At 43.7% G+C, this 17,116-nt stretch overlaps 1 long non-coding RNA gene across 5 annotated transcripts in view; it reads right to left on the bottom strand.

The window, feature by feature from the left end:
* LOC138544315 (uncharacterized) overlaps positions 1–17,116 on the bottom strand; it is a 66,573-nt gene that overhangs the window by 23,001 nt on the left and 26,456 nt on the right. For all 5 annotated transcript variants that reach the window (XR_011290697.1, XR_011290698.1, XR_011290695.1 and 2 more), the window contains exon 4: positions 6,717–6,811. This is a non-coding gene — a long non-coding RNA (uncharacterized lncRNA). The remainder of the gene's footprint in view (positions 1–6,716; positions 6,812–17,116) is intronic.

Below are 17,116 nucleotides of genomic sequence, written 5' to 3'. Positions count from 1 at the left end.
TTGGTCTGGTACCCCAATGTCAGATTTGTCAAATTTTTACACATGTGCGCATGATATCTGGGCATAATCATGTCAAGTTTCATGTTTCTGGCATCACCACAATTGCTACAAAACCACAAATGCTGTAGTCTTGTCCCTGAACATAGCAGTTCTGAGTAGTTTTAAAATGTGACCATAATTTTCATATTAACAATACTGTTTATACATGTGAAAATTTGATATTTTTATTATGATGACTTGGATTTGATTGTAATTTTCTAAAGTTTAATGTGGGTTTCCTTTTTTATAGTATGTTAATACTCATCTATTGTTTTCAAATTTTGTAACAGTTTTTAATCATGTATGTATTTTAAAGTTGAAAGGTCTCGAATTTTTCGCGACTATTTTTTACAATCCTGCACGGTCCTCTGTCCGTCCTTTTCAAAAATATACTTTCTTGTGCTTTAAGAATACACATAGCCGTCTGTCCCGCCCCCAAGGTTTTGGTGGACCAAAAGCAATTCCCGCCCCCTTTCCTCTGGCAGGAGTTTCTGTTGACACTCGAATATGCATATTCTTTTCAGCCAAGGGAGTCCTTTGTCTCTCCCAGGGGCAGCAGAGCAAAATCCCCTCCCCTCTTCATTAACACCTGACTGGAATTCCTGGCCTTTGATGAGACGCAGGAGAGATGCCTTTTGTTGGAACAACTGTGGAATTTGCTTTGAAGTTCTTTGGCTGTATCAGTTTACTTTAAAACCCAACTTGTTTAAATTTGTCTTTGATAAAAATAAACTTACATTTCAAAATAGGCAACCATAGCTCTAATTCCAGTCTTTTTAAAACAGACATTAAATAGTGGCAACCTATATTGTTTTTGATAGCAAGTCACTTAATTTCAACCATGTGATTTTAACTGCACAAATTAAGCTTTTTTGCAGCCATTTCGCTGGTTCTGGTGCCACCAGCACACAGTGATGTCGCAGGGCAGAGCCCAGTGAATCAATACAGTGAGTCAATGCATCCCACAGTATACCAGTCTTTGAAATGTGGCAGGTGCATGTTTTAATCCAAAAGGAATTCCCCAAAATTGGTAAAGACCCTCTGCGGAGGAAAATAAATAGTTCCCCTTAGCATGGTTAGTCAGGGATGTTTGCCAATAGCCTGAGGTCATGTGAAATGTACTGAGGAACTTGGCATATCCAAGTCTATCCACCAGTTGATCTGTCCTTGGCAAAGGATGGGAATCAGTCTTGGTGACTGCATTTAAGGCTATGCAGCCCACACAAAATCTAAGCTCCTTAGTTCCTGCTTTTGGCATTAGTACCATTGGGCTAGAACATGGACTACTGGAGTGTTCTATAACTCCAAGGTCATGCATCTTGCTGAACACTTGTCTTAATGCGATTCTCCACATGGTCGAACATCCTGTTAACCCCTGCGTTTGGCAGGGACACTATCACCAGCATCAATATCATGCCTGGTGTAGTAGAAAACAGGGGGGCGGAGCAAACTGAGTTAACAGAGCTTTGCACTTCCTCTTCTGTTCCAGTGTCCAATTAGAGAGTTGAATTCCTTCTACTGATCCATCTAAAGGGGGTCCTTGGAGAAGATCAGGGAAAGGTACACTCTCCTCTTGTTGTTCAGAGGCTTGGAGCAAAGAACCCATTTCTGCCCTGGGGACACAAGCCTTCAGATGGTTGGCATGAAAGACCCCAGGGGCCTCCTTGAGTTTGGCCAAGTCTACGAAATAATTCACCTCTCTTAAGAGGGTGGTCCCCAAAATATTCTCTGTTGTATGTTTGGGTTTGTTTCCCGGGCTGGCTAAGGGAGTGATGAAACTACTTTCCATATGCATGCTATAGGCAAAGCAGTGCATTTTAATACTCTGGTCTAGTCCTGTGACTCCATCCCCATATCATTTGATCCAAGCTTGCCTACAACCTCTAAGGATCCAGTCCAATTCTCTTGTAAGGCTTTGGGCCTTACTGAGAGCATCACTAGAACTTGCTGGTCTGGAGTAAACTCCCCCAGGTTAGCCTTCTGGTCATACCAGTGTTTTACCAGGGCTTGTCCAGCTTTAAAGTTCTCAGTGGCTTTGGCCATCATCTGTGCCATCCTTCCCAGGCCTAGCATAGTCAGTGATGCTCACTAGCTTTAAAAGGTAGAGCCTTCATTGATTAGGGCTAAAGTACCTCTAACCCAATGTCCATAGAGAAGCTCGAAGGGACGTAAGCCCACTCCATCTTGAGGTGGTGCTCTATAACCAAAGAGAAGGCATGGCAGTAGAAGATCCCACTTCCCTGGGGAAGCTGCCATCATGCTCTTCAATGATCTGTTAAACCTCTCTACCTTTCCATTTGTTTGAGGATGGTAGGCTGTTGAGAACTTGTACAACTTGTCCAGATCTAAAACAGCTTCCAGCAATTTCAAACCATTCCATTGAAAACATTGATAGAGAAATAAGCCAGCTAAATCAGGGGACAAAGAATAAATTAAAAGAAAGAAAAAAAAAAGTTACAATTCCATTGTGCAATGGTTGTAGTCATGTGTGTATTTTGGTCCTCAATGAAGGGTTGGAGCTCATACTGGAGGGCTCTATTGTGTGATAGTGGACTGCTGCCCAAGTTAGGAGTCCCAAAGTGAGAGACTCTAAAAGGTCACATAGCACACAATAGAGCCAGATGCCAAGGCCTCCAACGCTATCAGAGCTTGTGTGTGGGTGGGAGGGGTGGGGGGTGGTGTGGGGGTAGAGCATGTAGCTTCCCGTGACAGGGATTACCCAGGCCTCCTTACCACCTGCCAGTGTATACTCATCACAAAAGGAAGTTTGGCATGCAGTCTATAAAAGGGAGAGCCTCCACTCCAAGCTGGTAGGCTGGCTAGAGCTGGAAATAGGACAAGAACAGAACAAAGAAGCATGACATGATAGATTGTAAAATGCAGACTCTATCCACCAGTACACTGTCAAAAGACAAGAAAAAAGCTGTAATTGGGTTTTATTTGCATGCATCTGCAGGCAATGCTTTTAGAGAATATCAATTCCCTCCAAGCACAGGCCCAGTTGCACGGTTATTATGCAAGCACTAGAACAAGAATGCCAACTAATTTCGTAGTCATATCGCTATATTTGTAATGTTAATCCACAATTTGTTTTTAATCAGGAATTGTGCTGTGTTAGGAAGAATTCTCATTTCTGTGCTAATTCTCTTCAACCTTAGAGACTCTCCCCACCCCCTCCTCCCCCCAACTCTTTTGCTGGACTTTAATTTTTACCCGGGAGTGAGTGAGCCCTTTTCACACACTGTTTTGACCCGATTTAGATTATGGGCGTCATTATAAGTTTGCCGGTCTGGGAACTACGGTAAGCTTGCTGGTATCTTAGATACTGGACTGACAAACTACGAGTTCTGCTCGCGGGTGCCGTTACAGCCGCAAGTTCTGACCTGGCGGCCATACCGGCACCCATGAGCAGAGCATGTCGGATGCACCGGCACCATTTTGAATGGTACCGGTGCATCCGACCTCCCCACTGAGCACGGCCGTAATGACCCATTCGCGGGTGCTGGAATAAATTGCAAGTTTGACGGCAGCCTGCAGGTTTTACCGGAAAGGCTACTGCCAAACGTGTAATGAAGTCCTATGTGTTTCCTTCGTTTTTGGAGTCTGACAAACTCCATATGCATCTACTTTTGTACAATGACACACAGCACCTTCAGTTCAGTGTCAGAGAAATCCTTTACATTTCCCATAAGGTTTAGATACCTTTTCTTGTGTGGACTACTGTTCCCAAGCACAGAAAAATGAAACTGACTTTACTTACCTTTGCTCTTTGTAGGTCCAGCACACACCATCTTATGTGGAGTGTTTGGGGAGTAGGGGGGGGGGGGTTACCTAGTAGCCCCTTATCCTACCTACTCATGGAACATTTGTTATGGCTGGTGGCAGCGGTTTAATTTGCCTACCATTGTGCTTTTCTACCGCAGCTGAATCCTCAGCTGCAGTACCGGATCCAGGGGTGACCGTTGTGTCAAAATGGCACTGGTGTTTCTTTTGCCATTTGTGAGGCCTTTCTTTGGTTTTACTCCGCGAGCCAAGCCATGTTTGAGCCCTTTATTCATTTTGCCTTTGGCGGACTTCAGTATGTCTTGAAGGTCAGGCAGTGAGGGAGATTCCCGAAACTCCCGTCCTTTGTCTTTAGGAATGCCCTGAATGCACCCAGTCCCGATTGGCTGGATAGGACAGCCACCCTGCTACTTGAGCGACAGTTTAAGCTGTGCATAAATGGGAGAATCCTGCTTAAAAAGGTGAGGGTGGTGGGACTTGAGGCAGAGTCGACCACTGGGAAGAACACCCGAAGAAACCATGAACAAACCGTGCTGCATCCTCCTGGACCTGTGAATTGTCTGGTGAAGCCCTGCTGGTGTGCTGATCGTCAACAGAAGCTCCAGAAGGGATGACTTCTACCTTTGGATTAGTGGGGACAAACTAACCCAGATACGCATTCCACTGGACCATCTTCCCCCGACTGGCTGTACTTTTTGCTGCTGCAGGAACCGAGTGCCAGGGTTTGAGAAATCCATAGTCGATTGCAAGGTCTGCAATCCGGCCAGAAGCTCCAGGAGTCTCCTAAGGACCCTCCAGAAGCAGGACAACCTGAGCTCGAGTCCCCTCACCAGAGTGCAGGACTCAAGGAGTGAAGTAAGCCCAACCGGTATCCAAGATCTGCAGTGGTGCCATTTACCATGCGCTGAAACCGCGAAGTGCAGCCTATCTGTAAAGATCCTGTAGCTGCCGCCGACCGCCAAATTGCTGCCGCAGGAGTCCACCAGACGTCCTCCCTCTTGTCCCCACAACTGAGGCTCAGGAACGCAGCATCTCCATGGCTGCAACCAGGCAGAAGCCAGCTGGACCACTCTTCTTCTAACCAGAGGTAATGTTCAGACTTTGGGCACATACCTTCAGTGCCTTTTGCATTGTTCTTCTCAAACTTGCAGTAGCTACTTTGCTAGAGTTGATTTAAGCTCTACCGTCCACAAGTGCAACAGCTTGTGACTCTACAGTGAATATTCTTCAGAAACTCTATAACTTTCTGCAAGACTTTGTTACCTAAGAAGTGCCTCAGCACCATAGCCTGTGCTCCAATTGGCTTTGGCTGTCCAGGCTCCCTGCAGACTCTTCTTCTAGTTCATTTGAATGACATTTTCTGTCACTCAGAGGTGATAACTTGGTTTGGTTTTTATCTATTATTGCTGTTTGTCTAGACCTCATTGGAAGATTTAAGTATACTCACAGGCCCTGAGAAACTGTTTAACCTTTTTCCTTCCCTTAACCTTTCCACAAACCTCAGAATCTACAAAGTGTACTAGTGATATATAAATGCCATTACTGTCCTACTTAGTGAAGTCACCTCAGGGTGTATGAAGGGTGTAAAAAGCATCCCTAAATAGTATCTACTAGCTATGTGTTGATTCTGGAAAAGTATATTTCATTGTTACATACATTGCCAGTTTTACAGAATGCGGATTTAAAAACTGATGTTAAATAACTATAACTGAAACCTTGAGTACAAGTGTTACTTGGCTACTTGTATTTGTGAATTTCATTGCTACAGCTCACATTTACCCCTCTTGAGATAAGCCTGGCTGCTCAGTCACACTATCAACTTGTGTAGTAGAGGCCTTCACAAAAAGGTGGGTTACCTAATACCAAGAGGATAAGTGTTGTGTAGTTTCCTACAGGGTTACTCCATCAATACTTGCCTAACATGCCGTTTATGGGTTGGTTATATTTCATTTAAAATGTTTCTAGGATCAATAATTCTACCAATGTGCAATAGTTGTAGATGATTAGTACTAATTAGATATTGATATGATAGGTTATTTATAACACGCTTAATACCCAGAGATTTCTAAGTGCCGACCCGGGGATCGAACCCATGTTGCTCTGTGTCATTTTGCTTCCAAGGCGAGCATGTTGCTGCTGAGCTATTCTCTTATCCAATCCAAACTGTCCAAATCAGTAGAAAGGCTTTAACTTTAGTGTGAGGGTAGTAAAAAATTACATGTGAACCAACCCTAGTGTGCATTATGTTCAAAGAGATTCCAACACACAATGGTTTCTGTCGCAGACATTGTGTCTATTATAAAAATCTGTGTTCATTATTATGTTGTGAAAATACTGATTTTATGCAAAGCAGCCAGGAACTCCCACAATAGAGAGGTAGACATTGAGCCCTTGGTGGCATCCACCCCACCCCCACACACTCCCACTGCAAAGGATCACTAGGAAGATCAGCACCTTGAAACATTGTTCAGATGCCACGTCAGTGTTTTAACAAACAGAAAAGAAAAAATAATTCTGGGCAAACTTCGTCTCTCTGTACCACTTTCTATAAATTACAGTGCGCTTCTATTGAATCAAACTGCATGTTCCAACTCACTCCTGACACATTCGTGTTTCTGCTGCTCCAGTTACAAGAAACTTTACCTATAATGCAATCTGCTGCTCTTTTGTTCTCAGTCTATGCTACATCAAATACCTAAACATTTTTAAAAATAAAAAGAACATTGTTCATTTGCTGAAAAGACTTGGGAGGCTTCCATCGTATTTCAACCTCAAACCTCGTGTCCTTCAAGACATTTTACATTGCCATGATTTTCAAGAGGGCTTTTATCCCAATGTCCGAGCATTTACACTGTTTTGGGCCATTGAAAAAATGTAAAATAGTAAGGACTAACCAGGGAAAACTGCAGATCCAATCACAAGACTGTTCCCCCTCCTTACGCAGTATATTCTTCCAGCCAAAGCCTTCTCATCTCCTTGTGTGTTCTTGCTGCAAGCACCCATTGAAAGAAAGGCTATAGATCAGTGAAAGTTATGGTTGCAGAAAAACCAATCGTGTTGCCAGTTATGATCCCAACACTGCCATAACTCTGAATCATGAAGACATCAAAAATGATATCATCCATGACGCCCGACAATTAGCAGCGAGGTGTGCACCTTGTGCTTGAAAGATTACAGAGGGGTTTACCATGCACTAAGAAAATGCTAAGGTGTATACTAGACCATAATAAGTTGTCACAGGTGGAAATATAACTAAAATAATGGTGCGGGCAAGCATGCCTCACTGCTAGTAAGTAGTGAGGAGTGATCTTGCTTGTCATATTGTACTACTATGGCAAGAAGTGCAATCGAGTCAATACTCCAACTGTATTATATGGCCTAGAACTGAGATTTTTGGGAGTATATTTGTGAACAAATCAAACATAATCCATACATGTGCAAGCAGTTAGTTGTTCAATCTGCATATAGAAATTGGAAAACGTGCACATTTAGAGGCAACATACACATCATAATAAAACGATGTTCCCTTGTAAAAACGTTTACAATTGCAGTACACCTGTAAAATAAGCAGTGCTCAAGCACAATAGCCAGCGCCCAAATGGGCCAGTGTTTTTGTAAACTGAATTTCCATCTGTAGTAGATACAGGCCATTACCTGTGGATTTAGTAGCTGTGAGGAAGGCATGGTATTGAGCAGTAGACACAGACACAATGGATACAAGTTTCCAAAAACTTGATCTACGAATTTGCTTGGGATGGTAGAATTCCTAACTGGCCCCAACTTTAAAATTGGAGTAATTGCAACCATCAAACAAATAAAAAAAATACACCCTAGTCAGTCTGGTCAAAATAAAAAGGCCTATAATAAGAAAACCTAACCTTGCCCTCCTTCTCAAGACAATAAATGTGTTAAGGGAATACAAAAGGGAAAATAGCATGTCAGAAAGAAATGTCAGAATGGTTTCAGTACAAACTCCCTTATCCAGATTCAACACCACGAGGTCTAGAGTGTCTCTTAATAAACAAAGGATAGGTGTATGGCACAGTTCTATCAGTCTTGCTCGCTTTGGCTTACTGGTACAGTAGAACAGTCATCTTAGGCTTTCAATTTTACTAACGCCTCCTCTACTCCTTCCCAACTCCGCTGTTCACCCGCGAGGGTTGCAGGCTGTTTCCTGGCACCTTGAAGGTTTCTTTCCTTCGTTCGCTCGGCTCTTCATTTTGGAACACTCACGGCTTCCCAAAAGCTTGGAAATCTTGCGTGGTTTTCTCTTAATCCTCTCAATTGCTTATCAGCCCGTTGGCTTCCAACTCCCACAGCCTGGTTTCTGTACTATATGCCCGACTCTGCCTGACCGCATTACAGGGACAGGGCCAATGCAAGTCGGGGGAGCTGATCCTTCTGAACTCAGTCCTCATCTTCATTGGTGCAATACTTATTATGGGGGTTGTAGTATCCCTCAAAATATACAGGGATACGGTTTAGACGGGTTGTGGAAAGGGGGGACATCATGTGCTTCTCCCCCATTCCTCAAGGACCCCCTTCCCAGGTGATCCATCCTCACTTGTCCAAAAGAGATGGCCTTTCCCTCGCCACCCGAGTAAAGTATCCCTGGGGACTAGATTGTGAAACTTCCTGATTTTTCCACATAGTTATATGCAAACTGTTGTCCAGTGTATGGCTGTACCAAGTGAATAGATGTGAGCACATAAGGTGCAAGCAATAAATAACTATGAAGTGCATACATAGAAACATTTGTCACTAATGCAAATCCTAAGGGCACACAAAGTCATAAATATTCTTTGAATTGAGACTACTGTTTCTTTCACAGTATTTTGACTTGGGTGGCGTAATCTGTGGAGTGCCTATGAATTCCTGGTGAGGGATGAGTTAGGGTTACCTTCAAGAAATTATTGGCGTTTTAATCAGAGCATCTGTTTAACCAAATCTTATTAAATTGTTTACATGCCTACAGACTCCGGACCAAACCAGTCAAAATGCACATTTTTCAAAAGAGCCAGTCAGAGAGACCCTTCATGATCAGTTGACTAATCAGGACCAACAAAATGGACATGTGGGTACGAGAATATGTCAGCAAGCTCAAAATTTCACTGTAGAGATGTTGGCTTTTTTTAAAAAGCAAAAAAGCTGGGCAAATATTCAGCATACCAAGAAAAGTACGCTTTTCGGACTACATATCAGCTTCTCACGCAAGCAGGTTTGGTGTAAATCCATGCAACTGGTGAGAGCAAAGGGTAGCCTATTAAAAGTGACCTAGAACAACTTTGCCCCCTAGATGGAGCTGCAAACAACTTTCCGATATACTTCACAAGTGGCTAGATCACATGGAAGGTGGTTTGCAAATTCAGAAAACAGCATCATCTTTCTATGGCAGATCCAACAAAACTTAACTGGGGTAGGACTTGGAAAAGCCATTTTAGGGTTAGCAAGTTTATTCAAAACCCCAGCTGAGCTAAGCCATAGTATTGCTGATCAAGCAGTAAGGATGAACTAAGGAGAAAGGGGCATTGTTGTGTAGTATAGATAACACTTGCAGAACCGATAAGGTGACCCATACAGCACATTATAACAATAACAAATCATTTATTGCAATACTATGGCACACTTTAAATATCACAAGGCAGGTAAATATAGTACATATAAATAATTCAAGGTTGGAAAAACCCACTCTGGGTTACAAAGTAGTTTAGAATCATACAATAAATATATTCACAACATTAAGGAGAAAATATATGAATACAGAGGCCTTATAATTATAAACGCACCCAGCACCATATACAACTTTGCAAGTCCCGCACTAGCCTGCACCAAGTCTCTAGTAGTCCCAAAAGGATCCTGAGGAAAAGAGGAGAGTAGCCATCAAAGCTCACTCAGATAGTCCAGGTCAAATGTGATCATGCAAAATTGGGACGATGGGTCTTAAGAGCTCCAGAAAAAGGAGGAGCAGCTACCACCATTGGTTTCACAATGTCCATATAGCGCTAAAGTAAGCTGGACTATACACTTAATGCAAACACTATGAGAGGAACGAGGGGGGAGAGGCAATGCAAGCGATAAGGGGATGTCATGGCCCAGAAAGCTTAGAAAGGTAGGAATGACCTAGGTGACAGTAAATCAATGGGGAACAGAGGCCTCACCATCATAGTCACTGGGCAGGGTCATCAGTTCACGTGTTAGAGAGCGTACACCACCGGTCATCTCTAGGTCCCTGTGGAGATTTAAGACTGTAGGAACGGGGGGGTGCCCAGATCCAGTTCTACGACAAACGAGACACCATTCCAGAGATCTTCACGGGTGCATCTCTTGCATTGATCCAGGACAGAGCCAGCAGGTCCTCTGCAACCCTGCAGTCAGTTGAACTTCGATCTTCCTGCAGGCTCATCTCCTGGTGGAGGGCAGCACAGCAGACTTCTGAAGTCCAAGCAGAACTTCCAGCACACGCACAAAAGTCAGGCAGAAGGCCTTGCAACAATGAAAAGGTAATTCTAGAGCTTGCAGAGGATAAACAAAGATGCACGCTCCTACGACCAAAAACTGGCGATGTACCTCGTTGATTAGTTGGTGTCCGACAGAGCCATATTGGCTGAGCCAAAGGTGGTTTCTGCAGCAATCCTGTGGCGCCCCTCGGTCATCTTCAGATGTCTTCAACGCCAGTGGTCATCTTGGGTATAGCTTAATTCCTTATATCCAGAAAAAAGGGTAGGGGCATCCCCAGCCTTCCAATTAAGAGCCTTGAGGTGGCTGCCAAACAGTGGACATCCCACCTCCCAGAATCTGCCCAGCAACAATCAAGCCTCTGGAGGCACGTGGGGGGTGGAAGAGACAGTGCCCCCACCTCCTCACTACCAACTAACACCCCCCTCCCCCCGGCTCCTTCTCAGGCTTCTTGCAAGATGCCTGCCAAGGTGCATGAAGAAAGCAAGCCCCACCCAGCAGAGTAGAAGGATGGCAGAAAAAGGACAGGCCATCTTGAACAGAATTTAAAACACAAGGGGAGGCCATTTTGGAGTATATGGTCCACTTGAGTGCATGTTCGCAGCTGTGAGAGCAGCCCGACATAAGTATCCAAAAAACAGATTAAAATGTAACGACTGGCAACAATGTGTTCAGAGGATGCCTGCAAAGTAGCAAAAATGCTATTTAGAACAAAGAAAGGGACACAAATTGTCTCCCCAAAACCACATAGAAGATGGTTTGTGCTGCAAACAGTAAAATACGAAAAGGTAATAAAAAGGGAGAAAACAACTCGTGTACGTCTGGTGAACGCAGAACGACATTGCAAACCCAGAATGACATTGCAAATAAAGGGTCCATAGGGGTCCTTGGCTGCACACCACATTCTATCATACTTTTTCCACAATTTAACTGTAAAAAGCATAGTTTCACTACAGAATTATACCAGAGGTATGCAAGACATCTATGTATATCATAGTATGTATACATATTTTTTATTCATTTTAAACTGCAACATGTGTAAAACCAACACTATGAATGCAACAGTTGCCAACATACCATTAAAGGCAAGTAGCCTTTTTATGTCAGTGGGTTAGTTTTACATGCACATGCTATGAGCCGATTATCAAGCAGTATTTCCTTCTAATGGAGAGTGCGCATGGCATACTGGTCTTAGTACCGCTCTCCTGTTTGTAAATCGGCTTGATTTGATCATTTGGCTATGCAGTAATTGTGAACTTACACACAGACCACCATGCAGCAGCCTTGCATATATGGTAAGTATAACGTGGCACATTTCCCAGCAGATCAAATGTAGCTCACCTGGGGCCCTTACTGAATGAGTCCATGGTATGTCAAGTAGTTGCAGGTGTTTAGATGATGGTATTCTTGGATGCGATGCAGTATCCATCTTGATATCCCCGCTTTACTGACAGGATATCCTACTTGCACAATCTGCTACGAAGAAATGGCTGATCTTTCTTGGGATTTTGTTTTTGAAGAATGTGTGCGTTAGGCAAGATTGTATGTAGTAACTCTGTGGGAAACTACATCAGGCTTGTCCTCTTGGTAATAGGTTACCAACCTACTGGTATAGGTCTGTATTACACAAGTTGGTAGAGTGACTGAGCAGCCAGACATCTCAAATGTGAGCTGTAGAGATGCAACACTGAGATTCACAATTACAAGTATACAAATAACACTTATACTCAAGCTTGTCAAGTAAAATAATTATTTATTGAACAGTCAGTTTTAAATAAGCCTTCATTAGAAAGGGCAATATGCAACAATAAAAACACACCCTCAGATTTAAGATTAGCAAGTAGATACCTTTTTGTGATGCCTCACACACACTTCCTACACCCTGAGGTGACTTAAATTACTAGGACACTGTGGACATTGATATACCACCTTGTACACTTATTGCAATACTGGAGGTGGTGTAAATGGAAAAGGTTAGGGAAGGAAAAGGGTTAACAGGTTCTCCGAGCATGTGAATGTTTTCCAATCTGTCCCATGAAGTCTAGGTTAGACCTTACCCAGCAATACAATTTTAATTTAGGCACCACCTATGAAGGAAATTTAAAACCAAAGTCAATGGGTCACAATAGTCTGCAGGGAGATAGGACAGCCAAAGTCAATTGGGACAATGTCGAGGGAGCTGAGGCACTTCGTCAGATAGCACAGAATTCTTGCACAATGTTATTCAGAGTGTGTAGAAAAGGAATCACTGTTGGGCCACAAGCTGTTACGCTGGTGAAGGGCAACGCTGCAAGCAACTCTGCAGAAAAAGCAGCTACTGTAAGTCTCCAGTGAGAACAAATAACCAACAGACCAAAAAGGTAAGTACCGCTTTAGTCAAGACAGTACCATAGGTTGGAAGAAGCAGATCCAGCAGGCTTCTGTTCTGGTTGCAGTCTTGCAGATCCTGGGTACCTGTGCATCAGTCGTGGGGACAAGAGGGAGCACGTCTGGAGGACTCCTGCACTGCAATTCGAAGGCGGCTATGGGCCCTTTCCAAATCAGCAGCAATTTCGCGGTTTCAGCTTCTGGTCAATAGTACTACCGCAGTTCATGGACCCTTGAAGGGATACCCTTGCTTCTGGAGTCCAGCACTCTGGTGAGGTGACTGGGGCTTGGGTCGTCCTGCTTCAGGAGAATCCTCAGGATCTTCCTGGAGCTCTGGTCCATTTTAAAGACGGTACACTAGATTCTGGTTTTCCTGACCCGTGGCACTTGGTTCCTGCAGCAGCAAAGTACAGCCAGCAGGGAGAGGTTTTCCAGCAGAGTTCGTCTTGGAGTTAGTTGGTCCCACCAACCCAAGGGAAGAAGTCATCCGTTCCGGGCTTCTCTAGTCGACATTAAATTGCAGCTTCAGCACTGCAGCAGGGTTTCACCGGGCACTCCAAGGGTCCAGGAGCGTAGAGCAAGCTGCTCTTCCAGTTTCTTTCGTCTGAGGTTTCTTCCAGTGGTCGATTCCGCCTTCTGTTCAAGAAACATCGCATCTATGCAGGTTTCTCCCATTAATGCACAGCCTAGCTGTCACTTACTCCGCAGGGTGGCTGTCCTCCAAGAACAGCCAGCCATCCAATTATCACTGGGTGTATTCAGGTAACAAAGGAGACTAGACAAGGAGTCAGGTATCTCCCTGGCTTCCTGCCCTGCCAGACACACTGGAGCCAGAGGCGGGCTTCAGCATTGAATCCCGCCAAAGACAAATTGAACAAAAGGGACAAACCTGGTTTGGCGCGCAGAGTAAAACCCAAGAAAGACCTCACAAGCAAGAAATGGCACAAAAAAAAAAAAAAAAAAAAAAAGGAGGACCGGGCCATTTTGACAAAATGGGCACACATCGGTGCAATACTGCAGCTGTGGATTCAGCCTAAGGTCAAAACGCACAATGGTAGAAAACTAAATCACTGCCATCAGCCATTAAATCTAGTGAAGGTAACATAAAAAATGTTACATGAGAAGTCGGAAAAGGGGCTAGTAAGTGACACTCCCAGTACTTCCACATAAGATGGAATGTACTGTACCGACATAGGAAAAACAGGTAAGTAAAGACAATTTCACTTTACTACTCTTGAGAACAGTAGTTCACCCAAGAGAAGGTATTTGAACCTTATGAGAATTCCAAAGGACTTCTCTGTGACACTGCACTGAAGGTGCTCTGTGTCACAATACAAAAGGTGATGCCTATGGAGTTTGACAGACTCCAAAATTACAGAAAAACTGAATCAGATCAAAAATACATGAGAGTGTGAGAAAGGTCTCACTCCAGGATAAAAATGAAGTCCTAAAGTCCAGCAAAAGAGCTGGGGGTCTCTAAGTTTGAAAGGAATTTGCACCGAAATTAAAATTTTCCCTTACATTGTGCAACAGCCTTGGGTGCAACAAAAGACTTGGGCCATCTTGAAGTTCAAAATAAAACCAGTAGAGATCACAAAAGTGATTAGGATCGACTTATGCAAGAATGTTGGGAATGGAAAGAAGACAAGAATAATGGTACCTAACTAGATCCTTCCCCTTTAGGGTGTGGGTCCTCAGTCCTCCCCTAAGATTTCAAGGCCGCTTCTAAGGCAGTTCAGTCACTCGGTCTTTCTCTGAGATTATTATTTTGTCCTAGACACTTTTCTTGCGTTGGTCTTCCTGAACGCCGCTACAAGGCACCACCAGCCAGCACCATTTGGTTGTCCAGTGGGGGGTCAGGCTTTCAATCAGGCATGAAAGGTTGGACATCCGGGCACTAAAGCCTTTCCCTCCGGTTGGGCATCAAATGTCCTCCCTCTCAATTGGGGTTTGTCTTAGACAATTTGTTCTGGCTCTGCTCTGTGCCCCAATCCTGCCCCTTTTCTACCAGCTAATGAGCAGCATTTCTTCCCACCAAATCCTACTACTGGAGCCCTCCTCCAATTCTAGGTATGTTCCTGGTTCTCAGTCTCTCCCTCTCACCACTTGTTCCTTTACCACTGGGGTTCTGCCACCATTTTATACCACTGTTTCTCTTCCTCTGATCTCCCTATGGATCACTTTAATACCACCTTTCCATCCTCCATCTTCCATCTCTTCTCTTCTCTTCTCTCCCTTTGGACATCTCTCCCACCTTCAACTCTCCACAACTGTAGGTATGTTTTCGCTCAGACTTTCTCCATCCTTGCCCATGCCTTGTCCTCTCCCCTCTTACTCCCCCCCTTAATCCTTTCTGAGAATGATTGTCTTACTCATTGCCTTGCACTCTCCATTGATGTCCATCCCCACTTTCTTCCCCCATTTTAACTTTTATCCTGTGCTGCTCCTTAACTCAACTGCTCCAAACCTTGACACGGCCCAGAAGAGGAAAGATGCCGGCATGGAGAGAAGGTGTGTGCTTTTATGTGCGTTGGGTGTATGGTTGGTATGAGGGGTTTGAGGGGTGGGGCGCTCAATTTAAGTGGCTGGGGGAGGCGGAAGCTAGAGGCTGGTGAAATCTCCACCCTCCCCGCAATTAAAGGTAAATCCTGCCAGTCTGGGAGAATATGGGGGAATGGTATTGGGTGGAAGGGTGGGGGGGTTTATGCAGTAGTTAAAGCCCCCCCAAAATGGACATTTCCCACCAATTGAAGGCCGCATCAAATCAGCATAATAAGCACTGCCTTTTTGGTATGCAGCCTGCAACGTGTTCAATGTAGACATCGAATCGAATCATGCATTGAGGTATACAATGCTCTCTTGTTCAAGTGTAAAGATATAGATGTGGTCAAGGCTTAATTGGTGGAGTGGTGTCAGTCTGCAGGCTATGAGAATACTGGCAGCAGTATTGTTAATCGTGTTTATTTTGGTGGAATCCAGACTTTTATAACTGTCCTCTTATGTGCTTTTGCTTCAAACTATCATTTTTAGGTGAAGGAATGAGTAACCTTCCAATTAATGCAAGCTTTGGTGAAGCCGAGCACGCAGAAAGTTCACATGGCATTTCATCCAGAATGAGGACATAGCCAAAATTGTCTGAGGAAAATCTAAGGTTACTGCCCCTTTATGTATTACAGGTAGAACCCTTTGTCAGTCATTTGGCACGCGACATTGTGGTGCTACTGACGCATTCTTTTCTTCTAAAAACATTGAAATGCGCATGACCTGGTTAATGCAGGAACAGAACAGATTGTGCGGGTAGATAAAGGCCAATTCAATTCATGCATTGGTAATCACACATTTAAAATTTTTATAGTATTGACTAAGGCACCTTGCATTAAGTTAATTCAAATAAAAGCAAAATGTGGAGACGTGTTAGACATTTTTCACACCTTATTCTTCTCCACCTCTTAATGTCTTTCTGTTTTTGCTGAATGCGCTGCTACTATTCTTTCTTCTCCATAATAATCTTCTCTGAATTTCTGCTTTCCGCTCTCTTTTGTTATTTCTTATTTAGCTCCTCAACCTGGTCTTACCTCTTCTTTACAAACCCTTCACAGGTACATACATAATCTTGAAAAAATCCTGTTCTTAATTTGACCTCGACACCCTTCTCAATCCCATGCCTTTTATATTCTTGACCTTTTTCATGCAAAACAGCTTGACTATCAATATTATTACTCCATCCCCACATCTGCATTCCTTCCTCTACATAACACTGGTCTCCTCATCCTTTGGCTTAATTCTTTCTGCTTATGACTTTGCCTCTTATTTCACTTGCAAGTTTCATAATCTTTGTCCTTTTTCCTCTGCCTCCTCTCCTTCTGCCTCAACTGATGCCTCATAATTTTCTTGGTTTTCAGCCTCTCTTTTGCTTCGAAGAGCTAATCCAACAGTTTCTCACTAGTTTATCCGCCAGCCCCCTAAAGAACTTCTCTTTTCAATTCTTCTCTGTCCTTCGGTGTATTTCCTTCCCTTCAAGCATGGTACCAATTGAACTTTTTTCAAAAAAACCTTCTGGACTCTTCTCAATCATCCCATTTCATTTCTTTGTTTTCTATCCAAACCTTTACTACATGCTGTCCAATCTCTGCTTTGTTATTTGGAGATAAACTCCTCTTTCTTCTCTTCTGACTGGTTTTCATCCTGCTCACTCTATGGAGACTGCTATTCTACAGGTCACTCATTTTATTACTTCGACTAGTCAGACAAAGCAAGCTTTTCCCTTAATTCTTCTCGATCTATCCACCACTTTTGGCACAGTGGATAACGATCTTCAGTCTCCTCCCTCTCTTGGTTTTTCAGATATTGCTGTGTCCACGTTTACCTCCTCTTTTTAACCATTTCCGCGTTACATCATGTTCTTGAAATAATTCACCTCTTTACCTTGGCGTTCCACAAGGCTCAGTCCTTGGTCCCCCACTCGTCTTTG

Source organism: Ambystoma mexicanum, chromosome 1q (genome assembly GCF_040938575.1).
Source record: "Ambystoma mexicanum isolate Mex_15411 chromosome 1q, UKY_AmexF1_1, whole genome shotgun sequence".
NCBI lineage: Eukaryota > Metazoa > Chordata > Amphibia > Caudata > Ambystomatidae > Ambystoma > Ambystoma mexicanum.
The sequence above is the reverse complement of the archived record's forward strand: the minus strand, read 5'-3'. Positions and strand labels throughout refer to the sequence as shown.